Source organism: Somniosus microcephalus, unplaced genomic scaffold (genome assembly GCF_052327205.1).
Source record: "Somniosus microcephalus isolate GS21.2 unplaced genomic scaffold, FLI_Smic_1.0 unresolved_chr1, whole genome shotgun sequence".
Taxonomy (NCBI): domain Eukaryota; kingdom Metazoa; phylum Chordata; class Chondrichthyes; order Squaliformes; family Somniosidae; genus Somniosus; species Somniosus microcephalus.
In genome coordinates, this window is record NW_028225179.1 from 171,686,383 (window position 1) to 171,702,763 (window position 16,381).

Genomic DNA, 16,381 nt, shown 5'->3' on the forward strand with positions numbered 1-16,381 from the left:
AATTGACTCCTTGATTAATATTGCAACACCCACTCCTCTTTTACACCCCTGTCTTGCCTGAAGATTCTATACCCTGGAATACTGAGCTGCCAGTCCTGCCCCTCCCTCAACCATGTCTCTGTGGTAACAACAATATCATACTCCCATGTGTTCATCAACACCTTGAATTCATCTGCCTTACTCGCAAGACTCCTTGCATTAAATAAATGCCATCCAGCCTTGCCATACTCCCTTGTGCCGTTACATATTTGCTCTGCCTTGCAGGCTGACCTGTTTTTTCCTCTATATTTGGCTGTGCATCACCCTCTACTGTAGCTCCACTCTGTATCCCATCCCCCTGCCAAGTTAGTTTAAACTCCCAACAGTACTAACAAACCTCCCTGCAAGGATGTTGGTCCCGTTCCGGTTCAGGTGCAAACCGTCCGACTTGTACAGGTCCCACCTTCCCCAGAAACAGAGCCAGTGATCAAAGAAACTAAAGCCCTCCCTCCTGCACCAACTCTTCAGCCACGCATTCATCTGCTCTATCCTCCTATTCCTATACTCACTAGCACGTGGCACCAGGAGTAATCCAGAGATTACAACCTTTGAGGTCCTGCTTTTTAATCTGCTACCTAGCTCCCTAAATTCTTGTTGCAGGACCTCATCCCGCTTTCTATCTATGTCCTTGGTACCATGTGAACCACGACCTCTGACTGTTCGCCCTCCCCCTTCAGAATGCCCTGCAGCCATTCAGTGACATCCCTGACCCTGGCACCAGGGAGGCAACATACCATCCTGGAGTCACATCTGCAGCCACAGAAACGTCTATCTGTTCCCCTTACGATAGAATCCCCTATCACTATTGCTCTCCCACTCTTTTTCCTCCCCTCCTGTGCAGCTGAGCCACTCGTAGTGCCACGGACTGGGCTCTTGCTGCATTCCCAAGAAAGCATCTCCCCCAGCAGTATCCAAAACGGAAAATCTGTTGGCGAGGGAGATGGACCCTGCACTACCTTCCTAGTTCTTTTACTCTGTCTGGCGGTCACCCATTCCGTCTGACCACCTCGTTAGACGAGCTATGAAGATCTCAGCTTCACGGATGCTCCAGTGACTCCAGCCGCAGCTCCAGCTCAGAAACGTGGATTTCGAGTAGCTGCAGCTGGAGACACTTCCTGCACACATGTTCGCCCTGGACACCGAAAGTGTCCCCGACTTCTCACATAGCACAGGAGGAGCACTCCACACTGCCGAGCTGCCCTGCCATGTCCTACCCTTAATTTACTCCCTTTAAAGAATATTAAATACACTAGGGACCTTACTTCCCTTTAAACACTACTTACGCTAGAGACCTTACTTTTACTTTAACAACTGGACTGTAGAAATACTCACCAGGTCCTACTTCCCAATCAGCTCCTTCCCTGGTTGCGACGTCACTTTAGCGGTTTTGCAGTTGTAGTTTGACTGCTCCCGCTCTCAGACTCTTTCCTGCAGTCCTGTGACGCGTCTCCTCGATTTTACTGTACTTTTGGAATTCGCCGGACTTGTATCTGCCTCCTCACTGCTGCTGACTCCTCGCAGGTCCGCGCTGTCCTCGGCCTCACGTTGTATTTATGCCTCCTCGCTGCTGCTGCCGCCGACTCCTCGCAGTTCCGCGCTGTCCTCGGCCTCCCGCTGTATTTATGCCTCCTCGCTGCTGCTGCTGCCAACTCCTCGCAGGTTCTCTTTAGAGCAGAAAAATGTTAATTGGGAGATTTAATAGAGGTGTTCAAAATCATGAAGGTGTTTCCATAGAGTAAATAAGGAGCAACTGTACCCACTGACAGAAGGGTCGGTAAACAGAGGAGACGGATTTAATGTAATTGACAAAGAGCCAGAGGTGAGGTAAGATAAGATTGTTTTTAGGCATCGTGTTATGATCTGGAATGCAATGTCTGAATGAGTGATGGGAGCAGAGACAATAGTAACTTTTAAACCTGAATTAGTGAAATACACGAAGAGGAGAACATTAGCAGTGCTCTGGGCACAGAGCAGGGGAGTGGGACACATTGGTCTGCTCTTTCAAAGAGCCGGTACAGGCCCGCTGGGCCCAATGGCCTCATTCTGTGCTGTCTGGTCCCAAGTTTCTATGGTATCAACCTCGAACTCTTTGTTCCTGAGCGAGTAATAAACGATAAATGTACCTGAATGCTAATTACAGAAGCAGACCTTTAGCGTCTGAAATTGCATTGGGAAGTTTAATTCTGTTAACCAGCAAACGATGACCAAAAATGGATTAAAAAAGGGAGAAAATCAAATGAGTATACTAGCAAGAAACATTTAAAAATTGTAGGAGCTTCTGAAAGTAAGTAAACATGAAGAGTAGCAAAAGTAAGCATTGGTCCCTTAGAGGCTGAGACAGGAGAAATTATAATGGGAAATGAGGAAATGGCAGAGACTTTAAACAAATATTTTGTATCTGTCTTCACAGTAGAAAACACAAATAGCGTACCAAAAATAGCAGGGAACCAAGGGACTAATGAAAGGACTGACATCAATTACTTTCAGTTCCTTCAAGAAAAAAAGTACTTGAGAAACTAATGGGACTAAAAACCGACAAATCCCCTGGACCTGACGGCCGACATCCTAGGGTTCTACAAGAGGTGGCTGAAGAGAGAGTGGATGCATTGGTTGTGATCTTCCAAAATCCCCTAGATTCTGGAACAGTCCCAGCGGATTAGAAGGTAGAAAAAGTAACCCTGCTATTCTAGAAAGGGGGAAGAGAGAAAGCAGGGAACTACAGGCCAGTGAGCCTGGCGTCAGGAAAATGCTGGAATCCATTATTAAGGGAGGGGTAAGAGGGCACTTAGAAAATCATAGTATGATCAGGCGGAGTCAACATGGTTTTATGAAAGAGAAATCATGCTATTAGTGTTTTTTGAGGATGCAACTAGCTGGATAGATAATGGGGAACTGGTGGATGTCAAATATTTGGATTGCCAAAAGGCATTTGATAAGGTGCCACATAAAAGGTTGCTGTGCAAGATAAGGACTCATGGGGTTGAGGGGAATATATTAGCTACAAGGACAGGTTGGAGAAGCTGGATCTGTTTTCATTAGAGCAAAGGAGGTTGAGGGGTGATTTGATCGAGGTGTACAAGATTATGACGGGTTTGGATAGACTAGACAGGGAAAGGCTGTTCCCACTAATGGATGGTACGAGGACTAGGGGACACAGATTTAAGGTTTTGGGCAAGAGGTACGGGGGCGAATGCGAGTAAAAACCTTTTTACACAGCGAGTGGTGAGGACCTGGAACTCGCTGCCGATGGAAGTGGTGGAAGCGGAGACACTCGATGTTTTCAAGGGGAGACTGGATCGGCACTTGAGGGAAATTAACTTGCAGGGCTACGGGGATAGAGCGGGGGAATGGGACTGACTGGATTGCTCGACAGAGAGCTGGCACGGACTCGATGGGCCGAATGGCCGCCTTCTGTGCCGTTATGACTATTAGCATTGATAGAGGATTGGTTAACTGACAGAAAACAGAGAGTAGGGATAAACATCACATTTTCAGCTTGGCAGGCTAGTGGGGTGCCACAAGGATCAGTGCTTGGGCCTCTGCTATTTACAATCTATATTACTGACTTAGATGAAGGGACCGAGTGCAATGTATCCAAGTTTGCTGCTGATACAAAGCTAGGTGGGACAGTAAGCTATGGGGACACAGAGCCTGCAAAGGGATATGGGCAGTCTAAGTGTGCGGGCAGTAAGGTGACAGATGGAATATAATGTGGGGAAATCTGTGCGTATTCACTTTAGTAGGAAGAGTAGAAAAACAGAACCTTTTTTAAATGGTGAAAAATTATTAAATGTTGGTGTTCAGAGAGATTTAGGTGTTCTCGTACAGGAAACAAAGTTAGCATGCAGGTATCGTGAGCAATTGGGCAGGCGGATGGCATGTTGGCCTTTATTACAAGGGGTTGGAATACAACAGTGAGGAAGTCTTGCTACAATTGTACAGAGCTTTGGTGAGACAACACCGGAGTACCGCGCACAGTTTTGGTCTCATATCGATAAAGGATGGGATAAAGACAGGAGGGAGAAATGATCTTAGCTCCAAAAATAAAGTAAATAAATCAGTTTGGGTGGAGCCAAGAAACAGCAAGGGGCAGAAAACATTGGTTGGAGGTGTTTATAGGCCCCCAAACCGTAGTTGTAATGTAGGGCGGCGTATAATTCAGGGAACTAGAGGTGCATGTAGCAAGGGTAATATATTAATCATGGGGGATTTTAAGCTATGTATAGATTGGGAAAAGCAAATCTGCAGTAATAGTGTGGGGACATCATCTGAGTCAATGGGACTCTCTCTGACCTTTCTCCCCAGTCCATCTCCAGGGCCAGTGTGTATCTGAGTCAATGGGACTCTCTGACCTTTCTCACCAGTCCATCTCCAGGGCCAGTGTGTATCTGAGTCAATGGGACTCTCTCTGACCTTTCTCCCCAGTCTATCTCCAGGACCAGTGTGTATCTGAGTCAATGGGACTCTCTGACCTTTCTCCCCAGTCCATCTCCAGGACCAGTGTGTATCTGAGTCAATGGGACTCTCTCTGACCTTTCTCCCCAGTCCATCTCCAGGGCCAGTGTGTATCTGAGTCAATGGGACTCTCTCTGACCTTTCTCCCCGGTCCATCTCCAGGACCAGTGTGTATCTGAGTCAATGGGACTCTCTGACCTTTCTCCCCAGTCCATCTCCAGGACCAGTGTGTATCTGAGTCAATGGGACTCTCTGACCTTTCTCCCCAGTCCATCTCCAGGACCAGTGTGTATCTGAGTCAATGGGACTCTCTCTGACCTTTCTCCCCAGTCTATCTCCAGGACCAGTGTGTATCTGAGTCAATGGGACTCTCTCTGAGCTTTCTCCCCAGTCCATCTCCAGGACCAGTGTGTATCTGAGTCAATGGGACTCTCTCTGACCTTTCTCCCCAGTCCATCTCCAGGACCAGTGTGTATCTGTGGTGATTATTCTTTATGTTTAGTAAAAAGTATTGTAATTGGTTGTTTGTTTCCTGCCTTGAGATATATGCTGTAAACTCATTGGTAGTTGATGTCATGTGATTTGTGGTGGCCATCTTAAATTCAGTTCTCTACAGCCTTGGTTGGGACTGGGTGTTGAAAGATCTGCTACTGGATTTTTAAAGTTAATAAAGCCTAGATTTAGAAAGGCAAATCTACTCTTTATTTCAATTTATTAACTTTAAGTCAGAATGGAGCGATATCTTCAACCGGAACGATTCAATGCTGACCCTAATTCTGCAGGAGTGGATGATAAATGGAAACACTGGTATCGTACATTAAAAAACTTTTTGGGTGTGTTGGATCAAGAGTCTCTAAATAACCTGAATATGCTGATCAACTACATTGCTCCGGATGTGTATAAGTATATTTTGGACTGTGAAACTTACGAATTGGCTATTTCTACATTGGAAAAGATTTTTGTTAAACCAAAGAATGATGTATTTGCACGTCACCTTCTATCTGCCCGTAGGCAGCAGGTGGGAGAATCTTTGGATACTTATTTACAAGCACTTCGGCGCCTTAGTGCTAATTGTAATTATAAGGCCGTGACGGCAGAAGAATATAAGGAAGAATCGGTATGGGATGCTTTTATTAATGGATTACTGTCTAGATCAATTCGTCAGCGGTTGTTAGAAAATAAGACTTTGGGTCTTAAGAGTGCTTTCGAGCAAGCCTCTACATTGGATGTGGCTCAGAGAAGTTCGGATTCTTATGCTCTTTTTAATCGGCCTGCGACTGTGGTTTCGGCAGTTCCAGATGAAAAGGAATTATGTGGACTTAATAGGAGTGGTTTACTAGATTCTGAAACAGTTTCTACTTCGGCGGCTGTTGCCTCTAGGATTCAGAAGTGTTATTTTTGTGGGAACATCCGGCACCCTCGTCTGAAGTGTCCTGCTCGGGAGGCTGTGTGTAGTAAATGCGGCAAGAGAGGTCATTATGCACGTGTTTGTAAATCATCAGGTTCAATTACCTCCTCTGCGACTATTCAGCCTTTAGATAGGGCGTTTATTGCATCAATTTCTGCTGCATTTGCTCATGGCCTAAACAAAGCTATAGTTACGGCCCAAGTTAATGGGTTAGAAGTGAAGGCCCTTATAAAACTCTCGGTACTGCCCGTATCTATAAGTCTTCAGTTTGCGAAGGAGAAGCGTTTGAAAATTTCGCCTGTTACTTATCAGGTGTGTATGGCTCAGACGACTCTCACTTCACAAGTAGCTGGTTGTTGCCTTGTGAAATTGATTCTTCTAGGTAATACGTATACTGATATACGCCTATCTGTTCTGCCTAATCTCTGTGCGGATATTTTGATTGGTCATGATGTGCTTCAATTACACGAGTCTCTCAGTCTTTCGTTTGGAGGGACTAAGCCACCTTTATCTATTTGTGGATTAACCTCTTCCATTTCTCCATTATCACTTTTTTCCAATTTGATGCCGGATTGTAAGCCAATTGCTACCAAGTCAAGAAGGTATAGCAGTCAGGATAGAGAATTTTTGTTAATTCTGAAGTTCAACGTCTTTTATTGGAAGGAATCATTGAACCTAGTTGTTCGCCTTGGCGGGCACAGGTAGTTGTCACCACTGACGAGAGACATAAGAAACAAATGGTGATAGACTACTCCCAAGCTATTAATAGGTATACTCAATTAGATGCGTACCCTTTGCCTAAGATTGATGAGCTTATCAACAAAGTATCTCAGTATAAGGTTTTTAGCACTATTGATTTAAAGAGTGCTTATCATCAGATTCCTATTGTTAAGAGAGATCAACCATATACGGCCTTTGAGGCTGGCGGAAAGCTGTATCAGTTTTGCCGAATACCATTTGGTGTTACTAATGGTGTTGCTTGTTTTCAACGGGCAATGGATGCTTTTATAAGTGATAACTCTCTCTCTCTCTCTCTGACACCTTTTCATACTTAGATGACATCACGGTGTGTGGCAAATCAAGGGTGGAGCATGATTCTAATTTAGAAAGATTCCTTCAAGCTGCGGAAAAAGTTGGTTTAACTTTCAATGAAGAGAAGTGTATCTTTTCGACCACTGAGGTAAATCTACTGGGGTATATTATCTCGGGAAACAAGATTAAACCAGATCCAGAACGTCTGCGACCATTGATTGATTTACCTTGTCCTGCTAATTCTAAGGCTTTGCAACGAGTTGTTACACTGTTTTCTTATTATTCTAATTGGATTGCAAACTTTTCACAGAAGATCCGGCCCCTTATTCGGGTTACGACATATCCTTTATCATGGGAGGCCAGGACGTGTTTTGATAATTTTAAAAAGGATATCCTTGGAGCAGTTGTGCATTCTATTGATGAGCAGGTTCCCTTTGTGATTGAGACGGACGCTTCTGATTTTGCAATTGGGGCTACTCTGAACCAAAATGGAAGACCTGTGGCCTTTTTCTCACGTACCTTGAACAATAGTGAAAAAAGACATTCTTCAATAGAGAAAGAGGCGTATGCAACAGTAGAAGCACTGCGTAAATGGAGACATTATTTATCGGGGCGACATTTTACGTTGGTAACTGACCAAAAATCTGTGTCCTTTATGTTTGATGTCAAACATTTTGGAAAGATCAAGAATGATAAAATAATGAGGTGGAGGATTGAGTTGGCATGCTACCATTTTGATATAGTTTATCGTCCGGGGAAGGATAATGTTGCTGCTGATGCGCTGTCGAGGGCTTATTGTTCTGTGATTCACGGAGATACGCTTATTAATCTTCACAATGCCTTATGCCATCCTGGGGTTATGAGGATGATACACTTCGTACGCAGTAAGAATTTGCCCTTTTCAGTTGAAGACGTCAAGCGGATGACTTCATCATGTTCTATCTGTGCTCGGTGTAAACCGAATTTCTTTAAGCCTCAATGAGCTCATCTTATAAAGGCTACTTCTCCTTTTGAACGTTTGAGCGTCGATTTTAAGGGGCCTCTTCCTTCTACGACTCAAAATCGATATATATTTACTGTTGTGGGTGAGTTTTCAAGGTTCCCTTTTGCTTTTCCTTGCGCAGATGTATCAGCTGCTACAGTTATCAAATGTCTGACTCAACTTTTTGTCATTTTTGGGATGCCTGTGTATATCCATTCGGATCAGGGAAGTTCTTTTATGTCTTCCCAGTTGAAGGAATACCTTCAGAGTCGGGGAATCTCTACTAGTAGAACTACCCCGTATAATCCCCAGGGTAATGGACAGTGTGAACGATACAATGGGGTGATCTGGAAGGCAGTTATGTTGGCTTTGACATCCCGGAACCTTAAGAATACACAGTGGGAAATGGTACTGCCTGATGCCCTGCATTCCATTAGATCATTGCTTTCAACGGCTACTAATGTGACCCCCCATGAAAGGCTCTTTAACTATCCGCGGAGATCTACTACGGGATATTCGGTACCTTCATGGCTTACTATGCAGGGACCTGTGCTGCTTCGATGCCATGTTAGATTGCCAAAATATGATCCTTTAGTGGAGGAGGTGGAGCTGTTGGAGGCAAATTCCCAATATGCTCATATTCGATTCCAAGATGGGAAAGAAAGTACTGTTTCAATTAAAGACTTGGCTCCTTGTGGTGGCCAGCCCTCTTCTGAGGATATTAACAATAGTCATGATTCAGATAATGCGGATGTCGTTACAGATACTACAAATATTTCCAATCCTATTGCAGATAATTATACTTCTATTAGTCAGCCTTCGATGGATGTTCATGACCGTCCCAGTTTACCTCCTGATGGGATTTCCAATCCGGAAACCGTTGATAATCAGGATATGGATAGCCTTCCTGCAGAAGATACTTCTGTGTCTCCTGGTGTGGGAGGGCAAGGAATTTCACCAGGGTTAAGAAGGTCGACACGAACAAGATATCCGGTCGACCGACTGAAAATGGACTTTTAAATTGATAGTAATGTTTTAAAATTGTTGAAATATTATATTTGTATTGTTTTAGTTGCAAATAATTAATTGTAAATTGTAAAGGTTATTTAGGTTGGAGTATATTTTAAAAGGAGGGGTGAATGTGGTGATTATTCTTTATGTTTAGTAAGAAGTATTGCAATTGGTTGTTTGTTTCCTGCCTTGAGATATATGCTGTAAACTCATTGGTAGTTGATGTCATGTGATTTGTGGTGGACATCTTAAATTCAGTTCTCTACAGCCTTGGTTGGGACTGGGTGTTGAAAGATGTGCTACTGGATTTTTAAAGTTAATAAAGCCTAGATTTAGAAAGGCAAATCTACTCTTTATTTCAATATCTGAGTTAATGGGACCCTCTCTGACCTTTCTCCCCAGTCCATCTCCAGGACCAGTGTGTATCTAAGTCAATGGGACGCTCTCTGACTTTTTTCCCCCAATCGATCTCTGAATTGGAAGAGTTCTCTCCGGTTGGTGCTCACAATCCTGTGTTGGTTCACCTGCTGTCGTTCCTCAGTCTACAATCCCGGTTTACTCTCAGCTGTGAACCTCTCAATCACTCAGTCTTTCACCAGGAAATCTAATTATGGCAGGACAGAAAATAACAATATCAACAGTGTGAAGTAATGTAATATAGACATTGCTTCTGCTTCATAAAAATAAAAGTTTGGGTCCAAGTACTTCGGTCTGATGTTGTCCCTTTTCTCAGATACCCGCCATGCCCGCCTGGGCTTCCAGCAAATCACCAAGGTTCTGGATAGAAATGTACAATTTCCCTGTGCTTTAGGGAAACCGAAGCTGGGGCAATCTTTCCCAGGTAACACACTGACTGATCTCACTGGGCCCATCCTCCCCGGGTTACACACTGTCTGATCTCACTGGGCCCATCCTCCCCGGGTTACACACTGTCTGATCTCACTGGACCCATCCTCCCCGGGTTACACACTGTCTGATCTCACTGGGCCCATCCTCCCCGGGTTACACACTGTCTGATCTCACTGGGCCCATCCTCCCTGGGTTACACACTGTCTGATCTCACTGGGCCCATCCTCCCCGGGTTACACACGGTCTGATCTCACTGGGCCCATCCTCCCCAGGTTACACACTGTCTGATCTCACTGGGCCCATCCTCCCCGGGTTACACACTGTCTGATCTCACTGGGCCCATCCTCCCCAGGTAACACTGTCTGATCTCACTGGGCCCATCCTCCCCGGGTTACACACTGTCTGATCTCACTGGGCTCCATCCTCCCCGGGTTACACACTGTCTGATCTCACTGGGCCCATCCTCCCCGGGTTACACACTGTCTGATCTCACTGGGTCCATCCTCCCCGGGTTACACACTGTCTGATCTCACTGGGCCCATCCTCCCCGGGTTACACACTGTCTGATCTCACTGGGCCCATCCTCCCCGGGTTACACACTGTCTGATCTCACTGGGCCCATCCTCCCCGGGTTACACACTGTCTGATCTCACTGGGATCATCCTCCCCGGGTTACACACTGTCTGATCTCACTGGGCCCATCCTCCCCGGGTTACACACTGCCTGATCTCACTGGGCCGACCCTCCCCGGGTTACACACGGTCTGATCTCACTGGGCCAATCCTCCCCGGGTTACACACTGTCTGATCTCACTGGGCCCATCCTCCCCGGGTTACACACTGTCTGATATCACTGGGCCCATCCTCCCCGGGTTACACACTGTCTGATCTCGCTGGGCCCATCCTCCCCGGGTTACACACTGTCTGATCTCACTGGGCCCATCCTCCCCGGGTTACACACTGTCTGATCTCACTGGGCCCATCCTCCCCGGGTTACACACTGTCTGATCTCACTGGGCCCATCCTCCCCGGGTTACACACTGTCTGATCTCACTGGGCCCATCCTCCCCGGGTTACACACTGTCTGATCTCACTGGGCCCATCCTCCCCGGGTTACACACTGTCTGATCTCACTGGGCCCATCCTCCCCGGGGTTACACACTGTCTGATCTCACTGGGCCCATCCTCCCCGGGTTACACACTGCCTGATCTCACTGGGCCCATCCCCCCCGGGTTACACACTGTCTGATCTCACTGGGCCCATCCCCCCCGGGTTACACACTGTCTGATCTCACTGGGCCCATCCTCCCCGGGGTTACACACTGCCTGATCTCACTGGGCCCATCCTCCCTGGGTTACACACTGTCTGATCACACTGGGCCCATCCTCCCCGGGTTACACACTGTCTGATCGCACTGGGCCCATCCTCCCCGGGTTACACACTGTCTGATCTCACTGGGCCCACCCTCCCCGGGTTACACACTGTCTGATCTCACTGGGCCCATCCTCCCCGGGTTACACACTGTCTGATCTCACTGGGCCCATCCTCCCCGGGTTACACACTGTCTGATCTCACTGGGCCCATCCTCCCCGGGTTACACACTGCCTGATCTCACTGGGCCCATCCTCCCCGGGTTACACAATCATAGAAACTTACTGCACAGAAGGCTGCCATTCGGCCCATCTTGTCCGAGCCGGCTGACAAAGATCTATCCACTCTAATCCCACTTTCCAGCACTTGGTCCATAGCCTGGTAGCTTACGGCACTTCAAGCAGTTTTTAAACGTGATGAGTGTCTCTGCCTCGACCACCCTTTCAGGCAGTGAGTTCCAGACCTCCACCACCCTCTGGGTGTAAAAAACTCACCTTAAAACCCCTCTAATCCTTTGACCATCTGCTTTAAATCTGTGCCCCCCTGATTATTGACCCTTCTGCTAAGGGAAATAGGTCCTTCCTATCCACTATCTAGGCCCCTAATAATTTGATACACCTCAATCGAGTCTCCCCTTGGCCTTCTCTGTTCCAAAGAAAACAACCCCAGCCTATCCAATCTTTCCACATAGCAAAAATTCCCCGGCCCAGGCAAAATCCCCGTAAGTCTCCTCTGCACCCTCTGGTGCAATCACATCCTTCCTGTAATGTGGTGACCAGAACTGCATGCAGTATTCTAGCTGTGGTCTAGCCATACAGTTCACTCATTACCTCCCAGCTCTTATATTCTATGCCTCGGCTAGTAAAGACCTTTCTCCCCAGTCCATCCACTAGAGGGTGCAGAGCAGATGTAATTTTTTTCACCCAGAGGGTGATAGGGGTCTGGAACTCACTGCCTGAAAGGGTGGTAGAGGCAGAGACCCTCAGCACATTTAAAAAGTACTTGGGTGTACACTTGAAGAGCCGTAACCTACAGGGCTGTGGAGCAAGAGTCTGCAGGACCAGTTCATGGAATCCATTCGGGACAGTTTCCTGGAACAAAATGTCATGGAACCAACAATGTTAGAACTTGTATTGTGTAATAAGACAGGGTTAATTAGCAACCTCATAGTAAAGGATCCAGTGGGGCAGAGTGATCATAATATGTTAGAACTTCACATTAATTTTGAGAGAGTGACTTGCCTAAGTCCGAAACTAGTGTCTTAAACTTAAATAAAGCCAATTACATAGGTGTGAGGGGCGAGTTGGCTGAGGTAGATTGGAAAAATAGATTAAAAGGTATGGCGGTAGATAAGCAGTGGCTAGCATTTAAAGAAATATTTCATAATTCTCAACTAAAATACATTCCATTGAGAAACAAAAACTCCACGGGAAGTGATCCAACCGTGGCTAACTAAAGAAGGTAAGGATAGCATTAGATTGACAGAAGCTTATAATGTTGCAAAGAATAATAGTAAGCCTGAGGATTGAGAGTTTCAGAAACCAGCAAAGAGTGACCAAAAATTGATAAAAAAGGGAAAAAATGCAATGACAGAAAACGAGCAAGAAATCTAAAAGCAGATTGTAAGATTGTCTACAAGTATGTAGGAAGGAAGAGAGTAGCAAAAGTAAACATTGGTCCCTTAGAGGCTGAGACAGGAGAAATTATTATGGGGAATAAGGAAATGGCAGAAACGTTAAACAAATATTTTGTATCTGTCTTCACAGTAGAAGACACAAAAAGCATATCAAAAATGGTGGGGAACCAAGGGTCTAATGAGGGTGAGGAACTTAACGTAATTCATGAGTAGCGAAAAAGTACTTGAGAAACTAATAGGACTGAAAACCGACAAATCCCCTGGACCCGACGGCCTACATCCTAGGGTTGTAAAAAGAGGTGGCTGAAGAGATAGTGGACGCATTGGTTTTGATCTTCCAAAATTCCCTAGATTCTGGAATCGTCCCAGCAGATTGGAAGGTCGCAAATGTAACACCGCTATTCAAGAAAGGAGGGAGAGGAAAAACAGGGAACGACAGGCCAGTTAGCCCGACATCAGTCATTCGGAAAACACTGGAATCCATTGTTAAGGAAGTGGTATCCAGGCACTTAGAAAAATCATAACATGATTAGGCAGAGTCAACATGGTTTTATGAAAGGGAAATAGTGTTTGACAAATTTAGAGTTTTTTGATGATGTTACTAGCAGGGTAGATAAAGGGGAACCAGTGGATGTAGTATATTTAGATTTTCAAAAGGCAGTCGATAAGGTGTCACATAAAAGGTTATTGCATAAGATTAGGGCTCATGGGGTTGGGGTAATACAGTAGCATGGATCAAGGATTGGTTACCAGACAGAAAACAGAGTAGGGATAAACGGATCTTTTTCAGGTTGGCAGGCTGTAACTAGTGGGGTGCCACAAGGATCAGTGTTGGGGCCTCAGCGATTTACAATCTATATTAATGACCTAGATGAAGGGACAATGTGTAATGTATCCAACGATACAAATCTAGGTGGGACGGTAAGCGGTGAGGAGAACACAAAGACTCTGCAAAGGGATATAGATAAGACTGTGAGTGGGCAGTAAGGTGGCAGATGGAGTATAATGTGGGGAAATGTGAGGTTATTCACTTTGGTAAGAAGAATAGAAAAACAGAATATTTTTTAAATGGTGAGAAACTTTCAAATGTTGGTGTTCAGAAAGATTTGGGTGTCCTCGTGCAAGAAACACAGAAAGCTAGCATGCAGGTACAGCAAGCAATAAGGAAGGCAAGTGACATATTGGCGTTTATTGCAAGGGGGTTGGAGTATAAGAGTAAGGAAGTCTTGCTACAATTGTACAGGGCCTTGGTGAGACCACACCTGGAGTACTGTGCACAGTTTTAGTCTCCTTATCTAAGGAAGGATATACTTGCCTTGGAGGCGGTGCAACGAAGGTTCACTAGATTGATCCTGGGATGAGAGGGCTGTCCTATGATGAGAGATTGTGTGGAATGGGCCGATACTCTCTGGAGTTTAGAAGAATGAGAGGTGATCTCATTGAAACATGTAAGATTCTGAAGGGGATTGACAGGGTAGATGCCGAGAGGTTGTTTCCCCGGGCTGGAGTGTCTAGAACTAGGGGGCATAGTCTCACAACGTGGACCACTTTCCATACCTCGGGAGCCTACTGTCAACAAGGACAGACGGCGATGACAAAGTCTAACACCGCCTTTAGTGTGCCAGTGCAGCCTTCGGTCGCCTGAGGAAGAGAGTGTTTGAAGACCAGGTCCTCAAACCCGGCACTAAGCTCATGGTCTACAGAGCAGCAGTGATACCCGCCCTGCTGTATGCCTCAGAGACATTGATCATGTACAGCAGGCACCTCAAAGCACTGGAGAGGTACCACCAACGCTGCCTCCGCAAGATCCTGCAAATCCATTGGCAGGATAGGCGCACCAACATTGGTGTTCTCGCTCAGGCCAACATCCCCAGCATCGAAGCTTTGACCACGCTCGATCAGCTCCGATGGACGGGTCACATTGTCCACACGCCCGATACGAGACTCCCAAAACAAATGCTCTACTCGGAGCTCCGGCACAGCAAGAGAGCCCCAGGTGGGCAGAGGAAACGCTTCAAGGACACCCTCAAAGACTCCTTGAAAAAGTGCAACATCCCCGCTGACACCTGGGAATCCCTGGTCCAAGACCGCACAAAGTGGAGGAGAAGCATCCGGGAAGGCTCCGAACACCGAGTCTCCTCGCGGGAGCAATCGGAAGACAAACGCAGGCAGCACAAGGAGCGCACGTCAACCCAAGCACCCCACCCCCCCACCCAAAGAATCACCCCCACAGCCCGCTCCCCCCCCACCCAAAGAATCACCCCCACAGCCTGCTCCCCCCCACCCAAAGAACCGCCCCCACAGCCCGCTCCCCCCCACCACCCAAAGAATCACCCCCCACAGCCCGCTCCCCACCACCACCCAAAGAATCACCCCCCACAGCCCGCTCCCCCCACCACCCAAAGAATCACCCCCACAGCCCGCTCCCCCCGCACAGCCCGCTCCCCCCCACCACCCAAAGAATCGCCCCCACAGCCCGCTCCCCCCCACCACCCAAAGAATCGCCCCCACAGCCCGCTCCCCCCCACCACCCAAAGAATCGCCCCCACAGCCCACTCCCCCCCACCACCCAAAGAATCGCCCCCACAGCCCGCTCCCCCCCCACCACCCAAAGAATCGCCCCCACAGCCCGCTCCCCCCGGGCCCCGTGCCGGCTTCCTCCACCACCCCCCACAGCCCGCTCCCTCCCCCCCGGGCCCGCTTCGCCCCCAGAGATTGCCTGAGAGAGGCCGGCGCTGCTGTAAATGCCGGAGATTCTCTGATCCACACTCACCGCACCATCCGCCGCTCCTCAGTCCCGCCGCCATTTTATCTCCTTCCTCAAACCGGAGCCTCATCCGGGGACTGCGAGCAGCACCGAGCATGCGCACTGCGGCCACGCAGCCCGCGCTTAAAGTCCCTCACCGAGTCCGTCTCTTCTATTGGCTGAGACTCGTAGATTGACAGCTGCGCTCACCAATCGCAGCCCGCAACGCCTCGGGGCCCCGCCCACTGTGTTAAAAGGCCGCCGCCAGCTCCGGGGTCACGTGGCTCCTGATCGGCCGTTCAACCGCCTCAGCGCGCGGGTGAGGTCATAGCCCCGCCCACCCACGAGCCCTTGTTGCCCAAGGTGCCGGCTGACTGCTGTCCCTTCTCCCCGGGCGGGCGGCGGCTGTCCTTCCCCCGGGGGGCGGACTCCTCTCTAACTCTGGTCTCCAACTGCTCCTCCCCGCTCCGGGCTGTCCTTCCCCCGGGGGGGGGGGACTCCTCTCTAACTCTGTTCTCCAACTACTCCTCCCCGCTCCGGGCTGCGGCTTTTATAGCAGCCGCCGGCCCCGCCCAGCCCAGCCTAGCCGCGCCTTCTGATTGGCTGAAAACACGGCAAATCTCCGCCTCTGATTGGCGCGTTTTTCAATCCGCTCCAACCTCGGACACCAACGGAAAAGGCGGCTTATAGAATAAGAGCTCGTCTGTGAATCAGACTCGTTATTGTTAAAGTGATGGCCGTCTGTGGGACTGAATATTAACCAGTTATTACAATCATTGCATCTGTGGGACTGAATAATAATCATTATTGTTAAAATCATTGCATCTGTGGGATTGAATAATAATCATTATT

At 47.7% G+C, this 16,381-nt stretch overlaps 1 protein-coding gene across 2 annotated transcripts in view; it reads right to left on the reverse strand.

Annotated features, from left to right (window-relative positions):
- Positions 1–16,005, reverse strand: part of LOC147096564 (uncharacterized) — a 131,963-nt gene extending 115,958 nt beyond the window's left edge. Inside the window, exons 1-2 of one of the 2 annotated variants that reach the window (XR_015074939.1) lie at positions 15,557–16,005; positions 8,925–9,531 (exon numbers count right to left, since the gene is read on the reverse strand). The gene's annotated coding sequence lies outside the window, so the exon portion shown is untranslated. Of the gene's footprint in view, positions 1–8,924; positions 9,532–15,556 lie in introns of those variants that run through there. The other variant, XM_085975372.1, reaches the window with a different exon arrangement.
- Between the last annotated feature and the right edge of the window lie 376 nt (positions 16,006–16,381).